Here is an 18,422-nt window from a genome sequence, read left to right as displayed (position 1 = left end):
GTTAAACAGCTGGCGTCTTCTTTTTGTTTTGCTGTAGAAACAGCTGGCGTCTTTTCGTTTTGCTTTTAGAAAACATCAGACGTCTTTCGTTGGTTTATTTCATCAATCAACGGCGTTTTGAACAAAAAATTTTTATTGTTTAATCACGCACAGGAGAAATCTCACCAGGCACTACCTTGGATGTAAACAATGGCTGCTACTGGGAATGAGAGACAGCAGAAGTCGGCATTTAACACTTCTACTTCTACTAACGTTTTCTACTGGAACATGCCAATGGTTGCCAATGGAGAATGAGAGACAGGCGAATTTGGCTTTTAGTTAACGCGCACGCTGCGAATTTTTTTATTGTTCAACAACGCACAGGAGAAATCTCCTACGGGCACCACCTTAGAGGTTAAAGCGTAAGACTGGTTACACACTGCGACTACGACTACGAGGGACGAACGGGTACCGCTATAAGGAGCTTCGCCCCCAAAAGCAGTTATTGCGCATACCTGATACACCATAACAACGCGTCTATATTTTGTCTGTATGTCTTTACACTAGAGAAGAAGTACATAGGTAATTCTAAGCACCCTAGCGTTTATTACGCTGCGCAGACAAGGCAACGCTATGCTCGTAAATACAAGTGTTTGCAATGCTTTGCTGAGACCACACGGTGATGGCACCTGCCCGTCGCATTGCGTTCTACACCTTATCCTCTCCGAGACAGGAGCGCACACCTTTCTTAGTTTTTGATGATAACTGCCAGATAGCGCTCGTGTCTAACGTGCCTCGATGCGCTCGTTTGCTTTTGCGGCACGGATCGAGACACTCTAATGCAGCGTCTCCAAATTACAATTCACCAATTTTCTCGCGCGATACATCAAATAAACGTTTTGTTCACTTTCTCCACATACAAGACTATCGTCTTTCGGCGACATTTGCAGTGAAACATGCAGATACGGATCCAATATTTTTAAATGCGGATGCATTTCTTAGTCGGTCTATGTCAGGTGCCCGCCGCGATTCGTCCACTGCCCTCTCCCATAGCAACAGCTGTGGCTGCGCATATCCTCGTTCGTAGCAACTGCACCATGGGGTGCGAGAGAGTGTACGAGAGGGTAGGTGCAGTGTTTCGCCGCTCCTTCTTTCGCCGTTCACTCTCTCTCCTCCCTGCTCCCTACTTCTATGTCCTCCCCGCGCCTCACTTTCGACCGTTGGCTGGCTGGGCGCCTCTCAAGAACACCCGAAAATGTGTGCTCGAGACGTTGTTGTGAAACGCCAAAGCCGAGCCGAGAACGCTGCTTGTTTTGTTCACTTGAAAGTATTTCTAACAGTGCATGATAGCTAGTAGAGCTGGAAACACATACCGCTTTCCTCACGACAGAAAAACGCGGCGCTATCGACTGAATAGTGTGTGAGAAAAAAAAGAAAACATTGTTCTTCTGACGCTGGGTTTTCACGTGCGAAACACAGTTATGGACGCTACGCAATGCATTCGCATTTCTTCACGATTCCCTTCGGGGAAAGGGGGGGGGGGAGATCTCTTTTTTTTATGCGACGCGACAATACTCTTTCGGCAAGAAATCACTACAGGCAGCACATTTTTCTTCCCATAGCACGTCTGTTCGACGGTGAAGCTTAATAAAGCAACTGCGATCATTACAGATTGCGAACAAAATAGTCCACAATGTGTTCGTTGTTTGCAAATCTTGCTTCTTTCTCACCATCACTGTAGCTGCTTCACCGTTTCTATGATTTGCTTATTTGAATTATTTACGTTTGCCGCAAGATAACCGATAAGTTTTAAGCAGCCTCGCCACAGTGATTCGTCGTTATGCAGCAAAGCACTCCAATTGTATATACAGCATAGTGGGAAGTGAGACCCACCAACACCGAAAATCTAAACTGCCACGTAACTAGTACACAATGCAGTGTTACTACATTAAAAGCCGAAAACGAGTGTTGTCTTCAAGCTCATTACAAGCATCGAGACATCTAATAAACACAGTAGCAGTGCTTCCGAATAAAGTGTTTTCTCACGGGGCTCAATTTATGAATTCGACCACTGGACTTAAATTTTCAGTAAGTCAAAAACCTTCAGGTACATTGCGAAAGTCATCTTACTTATTCCACCTGGCACTCAACAACTCACGGGGCCTCAGATCAAGAATGGAATTCTCTATTTCTAATGCCACGTTTTTATTATTGGTGAAGTAATTACGTCACTAAATTATATGATGCCTACTCTGCTCGCGGATTTTACAAAGAACACTGGAAGGTTGCTCACGTCGGGGTCATATTGAGCCAGTGGTTACGGCGCTTTGCTACTCAGCCAAAGGTCGCAGGTTTGATCCCGCCCGTGGCAGTCGCATTTCGGTAGAAGTGGTATAGTAAAAACCCATGTACTGTTCGATGACAGTGCCCGTCAAAAAGCACCAAATGGTCGAAATTTTCTGAGTTCTCCATTATGCGTGAAGCCCTGCCGCGATGGTCTAGTGGCTAAGGTACTGGGCTACTGACCCGCAGGTCGCGGGATCGCAATCCCGGCTGCGCCAGCTGCATTTCCGATAGAGGCGGAAATGTTGTAGGCCCATGTGCTCAGATTTGGGGGTCACGTTAAAGAACCCCAGGCGGTCGAAATTTCCGGAGCCCTCCACTACGGCGTCTCTCATGATAATATCGTGGTTTTGGGACGTTAAACTTCACAAATCAATCAATCAATCAATCAATACATTATGCATAAAGGAATGATTACGTTATCAGCAGAAAAATTAGATTTGAAGTAATTATGAAATGCATTTGCTATAGCTTTAGGACTTGAGGAGGATTGCTCATCGAGAATAAACGATGAGGACACACACGATGCCGAACTAATTGACCTCTACAACCTGAGTGGATTGTTTTCATAAATGCAGCCGAGGCACAACTAAAGTAGCAGTTCTTAGCCTCTTTCATTTTAGCTTCTATTTTACTTTTCAACACATAAAATCAAGAATCATTATCATTACACTTCGAAAGACAATTTGTTCAGCGCTTTCTGCGACGATTGAGACAAATTATACATTCATAGTATCATGGCTTTCTTGGGTTCCATTTATTATATTTTGGAGTCACATACTTCGATAGACTTTCATACATAGTGCCACAACACTTAAAAGATGTGCCTCTACATAGCGGAATTCGCTACAACATTCTAATTGTTTAAACGATGACACTCAAGTTCTAAATACGGAAGTCTCATCAACATTATGAAAGTTCAAAACTGTTTTGATGTGTGGTTTTTGAGAAAAACATGCTAAGTTTTAGGTGACTTCACAGTTTTTTGCTAAAATAATTCTTCGACGATTTCACACTTTACACTGTGGGGTAGGAGCACGCAGCTCCATAACGAACTAAGGATAACTCATTTTCATCTCATCCAGCGAAACGGCAAAACTCGAGTGTCCGGGAATATGGCCGCTCTCCGGAAAAGAGCTGTGTTTCTGCAGTCCCACTATCTCCTGTTACCGTCGGCCGTAACCAATATCATAGCGCTTGTAGAAGGGCACACGGGCCGTTCGCTGGTGCCTGCTGAAATGGTGCGCTTGCTCTCACTCCCGACCACGGCCTTATAATAAAAGATCGCATTTTCGGATCGAGTCACGCAGTCTCCTACCTGACTATCTCTTCATACTTCTTCGTAAAGCAAAAAGACAGACAGGTCTTCGTTTCCAGTTGAGGTAGGCATCGCATGTGAAGAGATTTTATCGTATGCTTCCTCTGTGCGATGCAGATGAACAGCTTATTCAATCTATGTTTCACCAACGTTCCTTGCTAGCGCTCACGAGATTTTTTTTCGTGGGAGCAGCATACATATGTGGGTACAGAAGTTATTCATTTGAACTTTATACGCAAAATGACAGCGATGATGAAAGACTGTGGAGAGTGTCCATAATGTCTCGGTACTGAAGCACACAGGCTTGTAAAACAAACTTATTTACAAGGGCGAACTTGTGCCCACAAGTTAAGGCAACTGTGAGAAAACTGCGAGTGCGTCGAACGACACAGAAATTCCAGAGAATTTATTCTTTTTTTTTTCACCGGAAGCCCGAGCGTGTGACGCATGCGGGCTGGGTCTGACCAGTTGCTCATGCCTTCTCGGTCTCTGTGCGGCACGGTGAAGGGCGCCCAATTTGAAAGCGGTCAATATATCGCGGCATTGGCCCCATCCTCGGACGCATCGTCCCGATGCGCTAAGCCCTGGAAGGATCCTTGCGCGCTAGACACTGAAAGGATGCTTGCCCGACGGCATTCGTCTAGCGATCATCTTTCTTAGTAGGGCTTCATGCGGACAAGTGCACCACCTCGGTGGCATTGCGGCGTCCTGGGCTCGTACGTCCAGTGGATTTAACTTCGTAGGTAACATCGCTTATACGACGCAGTGCCTCGTAAGGGCCAAAGTATCGGCAAAGAAGCTTTTTAGAGAGTCCATGGCGGCGCACAGGGGTCCATATCCATACTTTGTCTCCGGGCTGATAATGCGATTCACTACGGCGCTGGATGTACCGGCTAGAATCGATGCGCTGTTGGCGGCGTATTCGGCATCTTGCCATCTGTCATGCTTTCTCGGTTCTTTGTAAGAAATGCTCTAGGTCAGGTGGAATGCTGTTTTCTTCATTAAGTGGTAACATGGCATCCAGTGGTGTGGTTGCTGTTCGGCCGAATATAAGGTCAAATGGGGCCACTCGCGTTGTTTCTTGGGCGGTGGCATTATATGCGAATGTGATGTAAGGCAATATTTCACCCCCAAATTTACGCTCGACATCGACATGCATTGAAAGCATGCCAGTCAGAGTTCTGTTTAGCAGTTTTGTAAAGCCATTTGTTTGAGGGTGGTGTGCCATAGTTTTTCCGTGATCAGTGTGCCTCAATTTCATGAGACCTTGCATTAGGTCTGCAGTAAAGGCTTTTCCACGATCTTTAGTAACAACTATGGGCGCACCACATCTGAGCACTATGTCCTAGACGAAGAACTTCGCAACTTCGAGAGCTGTCATACAAAGAGTCAGTCTCAGCGTAACGGGTAAGATAATCTGTGGCGACAACTATCCATTTCTTTCCTGTAGATAGGGACAAGAATGGTACTAAGAGGTCCATCCCGACTTGTTAAAATGGGCCATTCGGAGGGGTATATTGGCTGGAGTAGGCCTGCTGTTTTTACGGATGGAGTTTTTTGTCTTTGACATGCTCGGCAAGTTTTTACGTAGTGCTGCAGTGATGATAGCAACTTAGGCCAGTAGTATCTCATCCGAATTTCGGCGAGCGTACGGCTCACACCCATATGCCCATGGAGATGCCGGTTCATCGTGATATGCGTGCGAAATTTCTTCTCACATAGATGTGGGTACAACTAGAAAAAATTTTCGCCATTGGGCTCGAAGTTCCTCTTGGAAAGGACATTTCCTCGAAGGCAAAACGAAGGGAGTCCTCGGAAAAAAAATTCACGGGATTTGAACATTGAGTCCTTGCAGCCGTTGTATAAGCAGCAGCGAATCCAGGTATATCTCGTTGTTGTTTAGTGATTTCCGATGCGTTGACAATGCCTAAGAACGCCAATACTTCTTGCTCTGACTCATTTGCATCTACAGGTGCTCGCGACAGGCAGTCGGCATCGATGTGTTTTCTGCCCGATTTTTTAGGCCAGTGTAGTATCATACTATGGCAGCCAAAGGCTCCATCTTGCTAGTCGGCATGACGGATCCTTCAAGTTTGCCAGCCAGCAGAGAGAATGGTGATCGCTGACTGCTTTGAATGATCTGCCATAGAGGTAGGGTTGAAATTTACTTGTTACCCAGATGACGGCGAGACACTCTTTTTCTGTTGCAGAGTGATTCGCATCAGTTTTCGAGAGTTGGCGGCTGGCATAGATTAACACTTTCTCTTGGCTGTTGTGCCACTGAACTAGGATGGCGCCGAGGCCGACATTACTCTCATAGGTATGAACTTCAGTGTCAGCTGTCTCATCAAAATGGGCGAGGAATGGGGAAGCTTGCAGACGTTTCCTTAGCTCGTCAAAGGCTTTTTGTTGTTCGCTTTCCCACGTCCTCTTTTGTTATATATGTAAGTGGTTCGGCAATATTCGAAAAGTTTTCTACAAATCTCCTATAGTACGCACATAAACCCAAAACGCGGCGTACTGACTTTCTATCTGCGGGCGTCGGGAAATGCGCGACAGCCGCAGTCTTTTCTGGATCTGGGCGAACACCGTCGGAACTGACGACATGCCCTATAGGAATCGCTTCTCCTCAAAGCCGAAGTGACATTTTTCCGGTTTGATTGTCGAGCCTGCCGAGCGGATGGCTTCCAGTATCATGGGCAGTCGATCTAGATGTTGGTAAAATGTTGCAGAAAATACGACGACGTCATCCAAATACACTAAGCATGGCTGCTACTTCAATCCTGCATGAACAGCGTCCATCATTCTCTGAAGCGTCGCTGGCGTGGTACACAGGCCAAATGGAAGCGTTTTAAGGCTATCTCGGCTTACGAATGCCATCTTTTCACGGTCCCGTTCATCCACCTCTATTTGCCAATATGCGCTCTTGAGATCTAGGGAGGATAAAAATTTAGTGCACCGCAGGCGATCGAGTGTATCATCAATACGCGGCAGAGGGCATACATCCCGTTTAGTTACTCTGTTCGGTTTGCAATAGTCGACGCAGAATCGAAGCGTATTATCCTTCTTAACAAGCAGTACAAGAAATACCAAGGGCTGTTGGAAGGTTGGATGACGCCATCGGATAGCATCTTTTCTACTTGCTCTTTTATGATTTCTCTCTCCTTTTGTGACACTCGATATGTGTGCTGGAAAATCGGTCTCGTAGACTTCTGTTATGATCCTGTGCTTCGCAAACGATGTACGTAGAACCTACAATGAAGTATAAAAGCAGTCAGCGAGCTCTTTTATCAGTGCGCATATATTTTTTTTATTTCCAGGAGGTTATCGTTAACAATAACAGACGCACCGACGTTGCAAGTGACTCGTGGAGCGTTTGATGTAGTCGTTAAGCTGCAATGTTCCGTCGTTATGCAGAACTCCTGGAAATAGGCGATAGCCGTACCTTGGGCGACGTGTTGAGATTCGCTTCCAAAATTCTTTAGTAGGATGTCTGCGCGACCATTGCTTAAATGAACAAGGGCCCTAGCGACGATAATTTTCTTGTTTAAAAACAGTAATACGTTGCCATCCGCCATACCTTCGCGGTCGTAGAATGTCTCATTCTTTACAAGCACCATTATACTGCAGCATGGTGGCACTGTTGCGTCATCATCAACAACGGATGGATGGATGGATGGATGGATGGATGGATGGATGGATGGATGGATGGATGGATGGATGGATGGATGGACGGATGGATGGATGGATGGATAAGGCTGTACCCTTTAGATCGGGTGGTGGCTAGCGCCACCAAAACGTTATACTTAATGAACCAATAACTAGATTTTTTTTTCAAATAGTGAGGTTGAGGATTCGTACTTTGCAGTAAAGGGTTTAATTTTCACTCGTGCCTTGACTTTAGCCACCAATCAGATAACCTCCTTCTAGTTAATTCTACCCGCTTAAAGTCTATTTTGCCCTCACTGTCCCTAAACCCCAGTGCTTTGAAAAACTCTGCGCCATCATCCTGAACTTTAGGGTGAAGCCCTTTACAGAACATTATCAAGTGTTCGGCAGTTTTCTCTTCCTCTCCACACGCACAGCATACCGTGTCTACCCCTTCGTATTTGGCCCGATTTGTCTTGGTTCGCAATACTCCCGTCCAGGCCTCAAACACTAGAGAACTACCCCGAGTATTATCATAGATCCTTCCCTTGGCAATTTCCTGCTTAAGAGTTCGATAGACCTCTAGTTCGGACTTGTTAATCAGGCTAATGCTCCACATATCGATCTCAGCTTCCTTCACCTTCTTCTTAATTGATAATCCTTTTTGGTTTGACCCCTGCTGTTTCCTAAGTATTTACCAGTTAATTTTCTGGTTCGCTTCCTCCATTTTGTATCGACATTTTTCATGTACAAGTAGCTGAATACCTTTCCAGCCCAACGCTTCTCCCCATTTCTCTCAATCGCTTCTCAAATTATATCTTGCTGCTAGCTTCCCTGCGCTCAAATTATGTCCATCCCATATCACCCTGTACACCCTGATTTGGTGTATTCCCGTGAGTTCCTAAAGCAAGCCTACCTATTCCACGTTGCTTAATTTCTAATCTTGCTTGAACTTCTGATCTCATGTACAAGACCGCATTGCCGAACGTCAGACCAGGAACCATGACCCCTTTCCATATTCCTCTCACAACATCATACCTATTGTAATTCCACAGTGCCCTGTTTTTCATTACCGCTGAATTCCTGTTACCTTTAGTCGTCTCGTATATTTCGCGTTCCCTTAGGTACTCGGCCCCATTGCTTATCCACACACCCAGATATTTGTATTTATCTGTTCTCTTTAGCGTAACGTCCTGTATTCTACGCTCACTACCTTTATTGTCATTAAAAATTGTGACTGCTGATTTTTCCTTACTGAATCTGAAATCTAACCTATCTCCCTCATTACCGCAGATGTGCATCAATCTCTGCAAATATTTTTGTTGTCGGCCATTAGCACTATATCATCTGCGTACATCAATGCTAGTAGTGTCTGTTCAACGAGTTTTCCTTGTTTGATGAAAGAGAGGTTGAAGCCAAGTCCACTTCCCTCTAATTTGGCCTCTAATCCTTGTAGGTACATCATGAATTATAAGGGTGAGTGACATAGGACACCCCTGCCTAAGCCCGTATTTTACCTCTGCAGGCTTGGATACCTGTTTTGCTTACTTTATAACTACCTTGTTACCTTTATAGATATCCTTTAAAAGATTAGTGACTCTATCTTCCACGCCTAGTATGTCCTGTATTCCCCACAATTCCTCTTGAACCACGCTATCGTACGCTCCCTTGATATTCGAAAATGCTAGCCACAGGGGCCTGTGTTCCTTTTCTGCTATTTCAATGCACTGCGTCTGTGAGAACAGATTGTCTTCCAACCTTGTGTATTTCCGGAACCCATTCTGCAGTTCCCCCAGCGCCCCCTCATCTTCTATCCATGCCTGCAGTCTTTCCTTTATAATCTGCATCGCCAGCCTGTTGACCACTTATGTCACTGTTATAGGACGGTAGTTGTTTACGCGCAGAGCAGTAAGGCACCGCTCCTCGGCTTCTTCGACAGGCATGGCTTGTTCTGTCGACAATGAGACACTCGATCTACGCAGGTTAATTATGGCGCCGTTGACTTGCAGAAAATTCATTCCTAATGTGAGCTTCCTTGAAGATTGTGGTGGTACAATGAAGAGGGCCACGTAAGTAAAGCATCGTATTTCAAGCCAGGCCGTGCATCTAGCAAGGGGCGTAATAGTGTGACCACCTGTCATACGTATCTGTGACCCACTCCATTTTGTAACAATGTTTTTCAGTTCCTTTGCCTTTTTCTGACTTATTATTGAATAATGAGCGCTGATGTGAACTAAGGCGTTCAGCTCATATCCGCCTATTGTTAATCGCAAATCTAAAGTTATCTTTGCTCTGCAGCTGTTTTGCGCTGCAAATATAGCATCGTTACCCTGAAACCGTGATGGAGGGTCTTCATATATGTAATTATCAGCGGTCTCACCTCCACAGGTCGCTTGCTTCAGTTTTCCAGGTGTGGGCTTGGAGAACGATGTACAGGCCATCTGGAAGAGGCACGTGGGCTGGGTGATCGGTAACGCATGGGCGATGGTGATTTCGGCTGATGTTGGCGCGGAGTGAGTGGACTTTGGCGCATGGAGAGGTATTCTTCAATCTCTGCTGGCCATTCACCGTTTCAAAAGCATGGTGCGTATAACGGAAATCCTCTTGATCCAGCCTGTCGGTAAGGGCAGAACCTAAACAGGTGACCTGCTTCCCCGCAACGGAAACACAAAGGCCTCCGCTCGTGATGACGCCAGATGTCGCTTTTTCGGGGCCTTCAATTTTTTTGCTCTTGCCACTTCGTGGGGGAGGTGCACGTGCATTGAACACGCAAATTTTTGTAGCAGTGCTTAGACTTTCGCTTTCTCGTAGGACAGGGATCCTGTTCTGTAATTATCGAGTGAGACAAGTCTTAAGGATTATTAGTGTCATAAACACATGATTAAAAAGGCTGTAAAGTGTTCAGGATGCGGGGTGAGTTTGAAAATGGACTCGAGTTAAGAAGAAAATGGAGAGGAGGCTAACGCGAAGTGTAGACAATCCCCGCACAGAAGACGCTCTCGATTGTTTCCAAGGTGCAGAATTGTTTTCTTTGCTTGACATTTGCTCAAGTTATTGGCAGGTCCCAATGGCTGAGTCTGATCGTTTAAAAATGGCGTTCATCACACCAGATGGTCTCTATGAATTTACTGTAACGCCATTAGAACTCTGCAATGCACCCGCCCTATTCGAGCGAATGATGGACAGCATTTTACGTGGTCTCAAATGAAACATGTGCTTGTGCTATCTTGATGACGTTGTGGTCTTTTCACCCGATTTCAGTTCTCATCTCACTCGTCTGCGTAAAATTCTACAGTACCTTACAAACGCCTGGCTTCAGCTTAACCTCAAGAAATGTGACTTCGGGGCTAAACAACTCACCATACTTGATCATGTCGTCTCAAAAGCCGGCATCCTTCCCTACCCTGACAAGCTTTGGGCTGTTGCCGAATTTCCTAAGCCGACTGCAGTTAAATAACTACAGAGCTTTGTGGGCCCGTGCTCCAATTTTCGTCCGTTTGTCCGGAACTTTGCTTCCATCATCGCTCCACTCACCAAACTCCTTGCTGGGCCTGCAGATCTTTCGAATTGGACAGCAGCAGCCTGTGACAAATCCTTCACAACACTGCGCCAACTCCTTACCTCACCACCTGTACTGCGTCATTACGACCCTACTGCGCCGTCCGAAGTACACACGTATGCAAGTATCGTCGGCCTTGGTGCAGTACTCGTGCAACACAAACCAGGTTTTACGGAGTATGTGGTCGCCTATGCCAGCCGCGCCCTCACTAAAGCAGAAGCCAACTATTCTTTTACAGGACAATTGGTGTCATAAAGACATGGTTAAAAAGGCTGTAAAGTGTTCAGGATGCGGAGTGAGTTTGAAAATGGACCCAAGTGAAGAAGCAAACGGAGAGGAGGCTGACGTGAAGAGTAGGCAAAGTGAAGTCAAGGAAAAAATGGAGAAAACGATGACTGCCCAGAGTGAACTGCTGTTGAGAATCACCGAGCTCGAGACTGCATTAGCGCCAGAGCAAGAAAAATCGAGGGCAATGGGAGAAAGGCTGAAGTCCGCCGAGGAAGCACTAGCCAAGGTGAACAAAGGAGTGGCCGACAGAGAGAACAGTAGGGCACCGGCAACCAGAACGGCGAAGAAGAAAGAGCAAGCAAGTTTGGAAAAAAACAGGTTCAGCCGGTTCAATTGTCGCAAGGACCAGCTTCAGCGAAATAGAGGTGGGGCTGGGAGGGGACAAAGCAGCTGGCGTCCCAGTTGCAAGTAACCCCCAGGGGCAGGACGCTCCAGCTGAAAAGTCACAGCATGTGATAATCACCGGGGACTGGAGTTTAAATCGATGCGCAGAAGTAATTAAAGAAAGGGTAAGAGGTGACATGAGGGTTGCAGTAGGGACGTTCCCAGGACGCAAGCTTGAAGCAGTCATGAGGCAAACGAGCGCAAAACTCAAAACTTCAGCTAATAAACAAAACCTCGTGATAATTTCAGGCGGTTTAAACGATGTCCTAAATGAAGATACGGCAGGACTAGCGACCACACTGGCGAAAGGCGTCGGTGACATGTGCGCCACTTTTCGTCAGGTACAGGTAGTGATATGCACGATACCGGGGGTACCTGTGTGTGGCGACAACCTACAAAGAGCGGTTGTCAACGCAAACCGAGAGATATGGCGAATGATTCGAGAGTAAGGCCTTGAGGTGGTGAAAATAAGCAGTGAGGTGCCTAGGTGGGGTGGTTTTTAACGAGACAGAATTCACTTCCATGGGCGGCTAGGTCATGAGGTGAGTTGGCGACTTGCAGGACGCGCAGTAGCCTTTTTGGGGGGCACGCGGGCCCTTCGGGGTGCAGGATAGCTAGTAACAAGGAAAAGAACCAGGGAGACTTTTACAGGTGGTATGGACAGATACGATTCCAAAGTGGCACCAGTATCTCAGATAGGTAGAGTCCGGGGCAGAAATAGACGTAGCCACGAGCGCCGAGTCAATTCAGACATAGGGTATATTAACATGCAGGGTGGCAGGAACAGGCTGAAGTGGGAACAGATAGAAGAACAGCTAAATGAGGAGAGGCCGATGGTATACGGTTTTGTAGAAATACATCTTAGGGACATGGAACAACCTCCTAACGATCCGGACTACGCGTGAAAATATTATGATAGAACAGAACGCAGCAGAAAGGGGGGGGTATTGGGGCATTCATTCATAAAAGTACAGACTGACAAAGGGTCAAGCAGGAGTGCAAGGAACATTCATGGCTAAAAGGGGAAGTGGCAGGGCAAATGACACTCCTTGGTTCGGTGTACTTGTGGAGGGGAGCAAAGGCCAGAGAGGAAAACCAGACAATGATAGAGTGTGTATCAAAGGACATTGAGGAGTTAAGAGGAGAGTGCGAGATAATTATACTAGGAGATATGAATGCGCACATAGAAGATATAGATGGGTATACCGACCCAACAGGCAAAATGATCATGGATATGTGTGAAAGGCATAATTTTATCATTTGAAACAGTACCGAGAAGTGTGAAGGGCAAATAACATGGGAGGTAGGAAGGCTGCAGTCGACGATAGATTACGCACTGATGTCCCATAGCATGTATGATAAGCTCATGGGAATACACATAGATGAAGGTGGCTGCAGAAGTCTGGGTAGTGATCACAAACGTATCAAGCTAAGTTTTGGAAGACCAGGGAAAGTGGGAAGGAGACAAGATGAGCAACTACAGCAAAATTTTTATTCAGAAAGGCAAATAGAAATAGCTACTAAAAATTGAGAAATAATCACATAGCATAATAAAACAGTGTTGACATACACGAATCTAATTAAACTGTTTGAGCTAGAGCTTGCTAAGGCACGTGACAAGTCACCCCGGAAAAGAAGACAGAAACCCATGATTTTCTGGGATGAGGAAGTTGAGAGAGCCATAGCGAAACGTCAGGAAGGCTCTAGGGAACACAGACATGCTAAGCAGTGGGGTTAACCGACATATGATGTTGAAAGAAAATGGAAAATCTTTCTAAGTTGTAAAAGGGATGCGTCCCTTTTTATCAATGAAAAGATCAGAAGAAAGGCAGCTCAGTGGCTGGCAGAAGTACATAAAAAGATAGGAAGGCAGCTGCGAAATTTTGGAACCATCTAAACTCCCTAAGAAATGAGACGAGCCTAAAGCAGAGGGTCCTAACTACAGCTCAAGATGCTAGGCTAGAAGGAGACGAAGCTATTGATTATATAAGAACAAGGGTGACAGAAAAATTTCAACAAAGAAGTGCTTTATGCACAACGATTGACAAGGATGAATTAAGTGCTGAGTGGGCACGGCGAAGCGGCTGGAAAGATGCCGCTAACGAAACGCTTCTTTTTCGTTGTACAGGCCGTGTTTTTCATGCTCGCCGGGCCATCGGAACCTTGCACTACCGGGAATGAAGTTGCGGCGATTACATCTGTCTCTGCTAACTACTGTCCAGTGCCTTCATCGAATTTGGACATACTGGATACGCCCCCTCTGGAACATTGCATGCCCGTGACGTCATCGTTGGATCGCCCTTTTAAAGACAGGCCACACAGTTGGACCTTCAGTGGGCACGGCGAAGCGGCTGGAAAGATGCCGCTAACGAAACGCTTCTTTTTCGTTGTACAGGCCGTGTTTTTCATGCTCGCCGGGCCATCGGAACCTTGCACTACCGGGAATGAAGTTGCGGCGATTACATCTGTCTCTGCTAACTACTGTCCAGTGCCTTCATCGAATTTGGACATACTGGATACGCCCCCTCTGGAACATTGCATGCCCGTGACGTCATCGTTGGATCGCCCTTTTAAAGACAGGCCACACAGTTGGACCTTCAGTGGGCACGGCGAAGCGGCTGGAAAGATGCCGCTAACGAAACGCTTCTTTTTCGTTGTACAGGTTAGTTTTTCTCTTTCAAATCATAGGTCTGGAGACGAAATTGTACTTCTTATTGTGCCGTGCCCACAGACATGTTTTATTATTGCATATGAATGTTATTTTGTTTGCAAGTTATTGCTGTGTGGAGATGTCGAGCAAAACCCTGGGCCAACTGTTGATGAAATGTTTCACGAGCTCTTGAAGGGACAATCTGATATCCGAGCAGAACTTGTAAGCCTTAGAGCACGTTTAGACTCAACAGAATCATTAATAAGCACCTTTGGAGTGCGTCTGAATAACTTAGAAGCAAATGTTAAGCAACTACAAACTCAGAAGGGCGTGAGCGAATCGATACAGGAGTCTGTAGATTCCATTCAGCAGTTAATTGATATTCATCAGTCCAAGCTGGTTGACCTTGAGAATCGCAGTCGCCGGAATAATCTTCTTGTATTTGGTATCAGCGCTGCTGGGAGTGAATCTGAAGCAGAGCTACGTGAAAAGGTAGTGAAGGGCATATTTCATGATCGATTAGGGGTGAAATGCACGACAATTGCGCGGATTCATAGATTAGGCAAGCCGGTATCAAGCAGACGTCCTGTTATACTTTTTTTCCAAGATTATACGGAAAAGCAAGCTGTGTTGCGTCAAGCACATAAGCTGAAGGGAACCAAAATTTATCTTCAAAACGACTACTGTCCTGACACACTCCGCAAAAGAAAACTGCTATGGGCAACTGCAAAAGCAGACAGAGAAAGCGGTAGCAAGGTTGCTCTTGTTCACGATAAGCTTCGTATTGATCACACCTTTTTCTGTTGGGACGACTCGCTTAATGCGCGTAGGAAAGTGTCACATGAGATTGCCGTAGGGAATCCCAGCTAGCAATTAGGGGAGCACCAACTTCGTTTGCTTTGCTTCAATGCACGGAGTATAACAAATAAAATTGAAAAGTTGGAAAATATTTTGCTCACGCACGATCCTCATGTCTGTGTGATAACAGAGTCTTGGTTACATGAAGCCATTGGCGATAACGAGATAGTTCCGCCGAACTACCAACTTTTTCGATGTGATCGTGGTCATCGGGGCGGTGGAGTGGCTGTCATTATCAAGTATGGCATTGATGTAACTATTGCTGAGCGTTTTCCAGTGAGAGAGAGTCTGCTTTTAAAACTTTCATTTGCTGATATGTCATTTTTTCTCTGTGCGGTTTATCGATGTCCTAATGCTGATGATTCTTTTATGAGCGGTTTGTACGATGAACTACTACGTCTACGAAGCAAAAATCTTATTTTAACGGGTGACTTCAATCTGCCAGCCATTAATTGGGATGATATAAATTATGGTACTTCTTCCTCGGCTGACACACTCTTAGACATAATGTTTTCTCTAGGCCTTGAGCAAATGGTAGGACACCCCACAAGGGGGAGTTCGATACTTGATCTGCTATTTACAACGGAACTCTTTACCGAAGCGACTATCACAGTTGAAACCGGTATTTCTGACCATAGATTAATATCATTTGTTTGGGACAGGCATGCACGTTGTAAATCAGTGAAAACGCCAGTGGAAAGTGTTGTAAGAGACTTCAATCGAGCGGATGATGTAGCAGTAATTGATTATTTAGAAACACATCTCCCCACATCTGTTAGTGATGTTGATAGAGCCTGGCAACGCTTCCGTGGTATTGTGGACTTCTGTACAAAGAACTTTGTCCCGCTTAGGAGAATACGCAGGCGTTCACATAACCCATGGATAAACCGTGAGATTATAAAGATCAAGAGAAAGATAAAAAGGTTACGAAAAAAACACAAGACTAGTACGCAACATTTTTCCGATCTTAAAGAAAAATTATTAGAGAGTGTTAGCAAGGCTAGGCATCAATTTTTTAACGACACACTACCTGAATTCATCAGGACAGATCCTGATAAATTTTGGCGCTATATTAAGCAAACTAAAGAAGGCGTTTCTGAAATACAAGTTGATGAGGTCACGATAACAGATCCGGCACTAATTGCTGATCATTTTAATAAATACTTTCAGAGCGTCTTTTCCGAACCACAGTATTATGAACTGCGAGACCCGATGCCCATAATCACGGATGATGTTCTGATAACTCGTGAAGGTGTTTTACAAATGTTACTTAAGGTTAATCCTAAGAAATCGTCAGGCCCTGACGGCATTGGTAATTCATTCCTACGACGCTATGCTGAACAAATCACTGACTTCCTTACTGCCCTTTTCAATGTATCATTCAAATATGGTCAGATACCAGCCGATTGGCGTAAAGCTCGTGTTGTGCCGATCTTTAAAAAGGGTAACCGCTATTCCTTGACAAACTACCGTCCTGTTTCTATCACTAGTAGCTGCTGTAAAATGTTAGAGCATGTTGTTGCAAATTACATTAACACATTTTTATCAGAAAATAATATTTTGTCGCCTAATCAACATGGTTTCCGAAAAAATATGTCTACGGTAACACAGCTTGTGTCTACAGTGCATGAATTCGCACGGGTTCTAGATATATCTGGGCAGACTGATGTGTTCTTTTTAGATTTTAGCAAAGCGTTTGATAAGGTGCCTCATGGAAAACTTTTGTTTAAACTCGAAAATATTGGGCTACCTTCGGGTATCGTTAAATGGATTCATATGTACTTAAATAACAGAACTCAATTTGTTGAGGTCAGGGGTTGTTTTTCTTCTTCGCTAAATGTTTCTTCTGGTGTGCCACAAGGTAGTGTGTTAGGCCCCTTGTTATTCTTAATTTTTATTAATGATTTAGTTGATGTCGTACATAAGGACATATCCGTCAGATTATTCGCGGATGATTGTGTTGTTTTTAAAGAAATATGTTGTGTAAATGACCACATATTACTTCAACAGTCTCTTACAAGTATAGATGAGTGGTGTCAAAACTGGGGCATGGAACTTAATAGTGACAAAACAGTTCTCTTGAGAATAACAAGAAAACGAACTCCCAGCCTTTATACTTATTTTCTCCGCAATAACCCACTCAAAGACGTAGAAAAATACAAATATTTAGGAGTCACTTTGACAAAGTCACTTACGTGGTCAGACCACATTACAAGCATATGCACGGCTGCACTTAGGAAACTGTGGTTTCTTAAGAGGAAACTTAAATCCTCAACGAAGGAGACTAGATTATTGGCATATAACACCTGCATCCGATCAAAACTTGAATATGCCTCGGTTGTTTGGGACCCTCAATGTAAAAAAGATATTGCCTTGATTGAAAAAGTTCAACGGAAGGCTGTCAGATTTATATTTAGCAAATATAAAAGATATGATTCGCCAACACAACTTATGCAACTAAATGATATCCAAACACTGGAAACTCGCAGGAAAATTAATCGGTTAACGTTCCTACACAAAATTCTTTCCGGTAAAGTTACAACAAGTCTGCCCAACTGTGTGAAACCTCTATCTTCTAGAAAAACAAGACATAAGCATAAATATTCATTGGCGCCAGTTTTTGCCCGTACCACTGCTTTTAAAAATAGTTTTTTCCCTAGGACTATTGCTGACTGGAACTCTTTACCAATAAGTGCTTTTCAGTCCGAAGATATTGAAAAACAGCTTGAAACTTTTTTTGTTTAGTTCTGAATGATGTATCCATATGGTGTGTATTCGCAGTGCCCGAGTAATGTAGTTAGTTGACTTCTGCTGCGCATGAGTGTTCTGATCACTGTTTATGTGCCGTAACTCTGTTGTGCAAATGCACTATAAGTTGTCTAATTAAGTGCTGTGACATTGTACTTTTTTTTTGTTGTTTTTGCCCCTCCTGCTTGGGCCTAAGTATAGGCCTGCAGAACCTGTAAATAAATAAATAAATAAATAAATAAATAAAGTGGTGCAATGCCCCCATTTTCACAACGAGAGTGGGAAAGGGCAGAGAAGAGGGTTCTTAGTAGTACATCAGCAGGCCCAGATGGCATTCCAATTATACTGATAAAGACATTAGGTCTGAAGTCTAAGCAGGCTTTAAGAGAGGCAGTGAGCAAAATAATAATCAATGCTGAAGTCCCCGATGGATGGAAACTTAGCAGGATGACCATGATCTATGAATGAAAGGGGACAAAGCTGACATAAACAACTACCGTCCTATAACAATGACATCAGTGGTCTACAGGCTGGTGATGCAGATTATAAAGAAAAGACTGCAGGCATGGATAGAGGATGAGGGGGTGCAGGGGGAACTGCAGAATGGGTTTTGGAAACAAAGGAGGTTGGAAGACAATCTGTTCTGA

Source organism: Rhipicephalus microplus, chromosome 8, assembly GCF_043290135.1.
Source record: "Rhipicephalus microplus isolate Deutch F79 chromosome 8, USDA_Rmic, whole genome shotgun sequence".
Taxonomy (NCBI): domain Eukaryota; kingdom Metazoa; phylum Arthropoda; class Arachnida; order Ixodida; family Ixodidae; genus Rhipicephalus; species Rhipicephalus microplus.
This window is presented reverse-complemented; position numbering follows the sequence as displayed.